Raw genomic sequence first — 5,217 nt, forward strand, 5'->3', positions numbered from 1 at the left:
GAGATAAAGATGAGTCCCTCCACCAATCAGGTCATTTCTCTTGGGAATTTGAACTAGAGACATGGGCAAAGTTGGTCAGCATGGAGCTGCAGGAAAAAGAAAAATCTCATCCCTCTCCTGTCAGGTCTACCACGGTCCATTACAATAACAACTTCCACCATTTTCGAAGTAATAGGGAGAGCTTCAGCCCATCCTTCCCCTCCCTTTCTCTCTACTCAGTAGGAGTGAATGTTGGATAAATCTCAGTATGGCTCACTCAGCTGCTTCTTCAAGTTCTGGCTGCAGAGTGGTCCTGTTGGAAGGCTCTTGCTTGCCATAGTGAAATGACCTTTTCTGCATCCCTCCAGGGTCTCTTCTTGCTGAGCTGGTGTGGGGTGGGTCAGCAGGGGAGCCCATACTGTGTTCTGGGAAGCTCTAGACCCGGGGGGAAGTAGTAGAATTCCTACGTCTTGTTACAAGTCTATGCTGTGCTTTCTAGCTCAGATTTACCACCTCTGAGTCTGGTACCTTCATCCTATCTTGATTCCTGTGACTCTTTCTCATTTGGATCAAAACCGTCAGGGGGAAGAGATGTGACTGGAAAGAAACTAGGAGACTTCAGTGGGACCAAAATGTTGGACAGAGAGGCAAGACAGAGAGAGAGAGAGAGACAGAGAGGCAAGACAGAGAGAGAGAGAGAGAGGCAAGACAGAGAGAGAGAGAGAGAGAGAGAGAGAAGAGTTATGGTAGTGATAACTCTCTAAAGGGAAGATATGAGAACATTCCGCAGTTCAGGGGGGTGACAAGTAACTCAACTGCTAGGATTGTTCTTGGAATGGGAACCACCCCCGCATTCCCTGATTATGCTCCTGCCTTGGTAAGGTCTGCTTGGCCAGTTGCTCTAGTTCCCCAGAGATGCCCACCTCTGTTCCTGTAGGTACCTCCTTGAAACAAGCTTCCTTACTTGTGTTAGCTTCAGTGAGTTTTTGGCAACCAGAGGAACCTAGCATGGAATGAAAGGGATTAATATACAGCCCTTCTTCATCCCTAGAGATTCAGTGTGCTTCAACCACCAAACATTTTTTGAAGCCCTAGCATATGCCAGGTTCTCTGCTAGACCTTGAGAAGAAAAGACCTAATATTTATAGTGTTTTCTGTGTATTAGGCACTTCTCCAAGCATGGCATTACTCTTCTCATCCTCAATCCCATAAATAAAATTATTCTTATTTACAGATGAAGAAACTGAGGCACAGAGTTTAAGTAATATGCTCAAGCTCTTGCAGCTAGCAGGGGTAATGCGTCTTCATTTGGATTGCACCAGAGCAGCTCCTGAGACAAGGATTTAAGTGCAAGTAGAGAAGCCAAGGTGAGGGAGTAGGGGAAGGCTACTGGAATTGTATTATCAAGTACAGTTTTTTATGTGTCAACTAGGTTGGGCTAAGGGATGCTTAATAGATAGAAGCTAAAACATTAGTTCTAGGTGTGTCTATGGGGGTTGTTTCGAGAAAAGATTAGCATTTGAATCTATAGACCAAGTAAAGATGTGCCCACCAGTGTGTGTGGGCATCATCCAATCCTTTGAGGACATATTTAACACAAAAAGTGGAGGAAGGGCAAATTTGTTGTCTTTCTGCCTGAGTTGGAACATCCGACTTCTCCTGCCCTTGGACATTGGCACTCTTTGTGCTTGGACTTTTGGACTCAAACTGAATTACACTATTGGCTCTCCTGGGTCTCCAGCTTGTAGATGGCAGATGGTGTGACTTTCCAGCGTCCATAATCACATAAGCTGATTCCTATAATAAATATCCTCATATAGATAGAGACAGAGGTTGATAGAGATCTATATCTATAGACTTTTTCTATCACCATCTATTGGGAGACATAGATACATCTATTGGTCCTGTTGGTTCTGTTTCTCTGGGGAACTCCTGTTCTCCATTACCTCCAGGGTCTCTTCTTGCTGAGCTGGTGTGGGGTGGGTCAGCAGGGGAGCCCATGCTCTGTTCTGGGAAGCAAGTACATCACCAATACATCAAGCCAGCTCCCTCTGTGGGCAAGTGGGGCTTGATCAGAGCTGAAGAAGCTCTGGGAGGGGGGTAGAACACATGTCAGAAATCTCCTACCTGAGGGATGAGAGAATTAGAGATCTCTATATTCATTTCTGGCAGGCACTGGTTGAGTGCTGCTCCTGGGTGGGGGTGGGGGTCAAGAGGGGGACATTTGTTCACTGACTTCCTCCCAGCCCTACAGGTAGCAAAGCAGACTCAGTGATGAAGCAGACGCCCTCAAGTGAAGATGTGCAGGTGTTGGCAGGAGGAAGTGGTAAAAGCAGGAATGTGTGGGGTGGGACAGCAGTGGCAGTAGGTGGACCTAGAATTTGAACCCAGGTGGCCTGGCAGGAGATCTGCACCCTTGACCACTGTGCTATGTGACTAAGGAGCTTCCTTCCTTTGAGGAGCTCACTGTCGGGGAGCCAGGTAAGAATCCCAACTGCCTTCTCACCAGATGGTTGGTTCAGACTTTGATGGGATGGGAGGGAACACTGGGTGGGAGGAGGTGGAAGCTGTGGGATCAGGGTAGGGGCTCTGGGAAGCTTCTCTGAGGAAGTGACCTTGGGGCTGGGGATGAACAGATGAGCTAGGAAGTGAGAAAGGTGCAGAGAAAAATATCCCGGCTGCAGCTGAAAGGTAAGAAGGCATGGCAGTGTTTGGGAGGTGAGGTATGAAGTTGGCAAGAGCAGAGAGGTCAGGCTGAAATTGCAGGTTAGTGCCAGAGTGGACAGAATGACAGCAGTAGCAACAGTAGCAGTGCTGAGTGTATTCACTGAGGACTCACTCTGTGACAGGATTTTCAGGTAGATAATCTCCCTTAATCCTCCCCTTCTCCAGCTGCAGGTCACTCTTTAATTCCCATTGTGCAGAAGTGGAAGGTGGGGCTCAGTGAGAGATTAGGTGATTTCTGAGGTCCTGCAGCTGTCAGGGGGCCTTGTTAGAGCTGGAACCCAGATGGGCTGGCCTGTGAGCTCCCTCTCTTACTCTTAACCATAGTGATGCACCATTGCAGGGCCTTGTAGTTCATAAAAGAGATCTGAACGTGACTTTTTCCACCTGGGGACTGATTTAAGAGACTTTTCTTAAAGTGGTGGGGCAACAAGACATTGTGACCAACTAAATATGGGGAGAGGATGGGTGACCCCAAGGTGGTGCTGTGGTCCCAAGCATGAGGTCCTCCCACATGGCAGGGTTTGGGGTAAGTTCTGCACAGCATTCCCTGCCAGGCAAAGGAGCCCTGAATCCCATAGCTGGAAACAATGCCTCGGTGCCAGTGGGGGAAAGACAACAGCTGCCCGGATTGCCAGATACAAATGAGATGAGCTGTCATCCCCTGGGGACTTCCCTGCTTCTAGAGGGACACAGGAGGGATCCCTGGGTGGTGCAGCGGTTTGGCGCCTGCCTTTGGCCCAGGGCACGATCCTGGAGACCCGGGATCGAATCCCACATCAGGCTCCCGGTGCATGGAGCCTGCTTCTCCCTCTATGTCTCTGCCTCTCTCTCTCTCTCTCTATCAGAAGTAAAAAAAAAAAAAAAAAAATTAGAGGGACACAGGAGCCTTGAAGAAAATCCCCCGGCCAGAGGAAGGGGCTGCGGAGCTGGAGAACCTCAGGTCTGTCTTCCCATGTGACTGTGTTTGTACACACCGGCTGGAGAGTGTTGGTGATGCTCAAGGCATTTTCAGCAGAGAGAGGGGAAGAGGATGTGGGGCTTAGGACTGGACCCACAAAAAATTGATGTTTATTTGTTTTTCAATTCTGTCTTGACCTAGTTTTGAGGCCCTGGCTAGAGGCTGGTCAGTTTTTCTTCTTGAGCAGATAATTAAGTTCACACTCCAAGTAGTTCCCTTATCGGGCTTCATGCCCCAGGGTCACTATGCACCTGCCCTAATCAAGCCAGGGCCAGGTACCAGACAACTAGAGAGGGCCTCTGTGCCCCAAAGCACCCCATAAATTACTCAAATTAGCCAACTTCCAGGGAGCCCAAGAAAACAAGATAACCCCATTCTGCTTGCCATAGGGAAGCTGTCCCTACAGCAGCTCCAGCTCATGTTGCCCTGTCCCTGGACACAACCCTTACCTGGCCTTGCATGGTGGCCTCTTCCTGTTTGGAGCTGTAACAAAGACCTCTCTGCCTGTCATCTATCCAAGTGTCAGTATGTTGTGTCCTGCCAGTAAGAGAATGGTGATATCCTCTACAACTCTCTCTGGGCTTGAATCTCTGGTTCTGCCACTTAATCACTGAGTGATCCTGGGAAAAGCGCCTCACCTGTCTGAAGCTCAGTGTTCTCATCCATGAAATGGGATCAGTAATCTATGTCATGAATGGGCTGAGGAGAGGAGTCGATGGACTGATGCAGACAGTCTCTGGCATATGTTAACTCCTTCAGAGGGCTGTTTGGGCATGAGAAAGCAGGTCTGGGGAAGCATTTGGGGCTTGGAGTTTGGTGTCGGCAGAGAGACTTCCCAATGACCTGGAAATCCCAGAATAAGAATCTATTTCAACCATCAGGAAGACCCTGGCCACTTCCTGCCTTGTAAATACCAGCAAATGAGATTCTCTGGAGGGTGGAGGATGTCTTGGGAGGCTTGGGGGAGGTGCTCAGATAAACAAACTATCTGCGCTGTGTGTGTCCATTGCTTTCTTGGCCTTGCACACCTCTCGGCCCACAAATTCCAGAACACAATTAAGTGTGCCTCTTCAACTTCAGAGATGCTTATGCTACAGGACAGGAAGCACACCACCTCCAAATGGCTGTTGTGGGGGGAGACACTGCAAGGAAGAGCCTAGAGCCCCCTCCACCTCCATCCCACTGTCTCCTTCCCCCATGCAAGCTGTAGCAGGAAAGCCCCGTGAGACCGTCAAAATGAAAAACACCAGCCTGTTTTCCACACATGGGGGGATGTCAGTGCGTCCGGAATCAGCTATTTTGCAACCTGTTTGTCCGGGATCTTATATCTAAATTATGTTCCTCAAAATTTAATAAATGAGGTTTAATAGAATGCACTCAGGCGGCACTGATGAAATCTGTCGCGGAAAATATTGCGATTTCATTGTTTTTATATAACCTCCTTGGAACCTGCTTCATATTATTTCTGCGCCTCCCCCTTTCCTTCCCATTTTCAGGTTTTTAAGTTTTTAGCTTAGCTGTGGAGTCCGGGGAGGCCCCTGGAGAGTGATTCC

The 5,217-nt window shown here is 48.7% G+C and overlaps 1 long non-coding RNA gene across 3 annotated transcripts; it reads left to right on the top strand.

The window, feature by feature from the left end:
- Window positions 1-808: 808 nt before the first annotated feature.
- On the top strand, window positions 809-4,976 carry LOC111092659. 3 transcript variants are annotated; one of them, XR_005379003.1, is made up of 6 exons: window positions 849-912; window positions 1,214-1,346; window positions 2,226-2,286; window positions 2,371-2,460; window positions 3,579-3,646; window positions 4,054-4,976. It is a non-coding gene; the product is annotated as an uncharacterized LOC111092659 (long non-coding RNA). The 3 variants fall into 3 exon arrangements; XR_005379002.1 differs by having other exon boundaries at window positions 809-856; window positions 3,579-4,976; XR_005379001.1 differs by having other exon boundaries at window positions 3,579-4,976.
- Window positions 4,977-5,217: the final 241 nt, after the last annotated feature.

The sequence above is a fragment of the Canis lupus genome, chromosome 26 (assembly GCF_011100685.1).
Source record: "Canis lupus familiaris isolate Mischka breed German Shepherd chromosome 26, alternate assembly UU_Cfam_GSD_1.0, whole genome shotgun sequence".
Taxonomy (NCBI): Eukaryota; Metazoa; Chordata; class Mammalia; order Carnivora; family Canidae; genus Canis; species Canis lupus.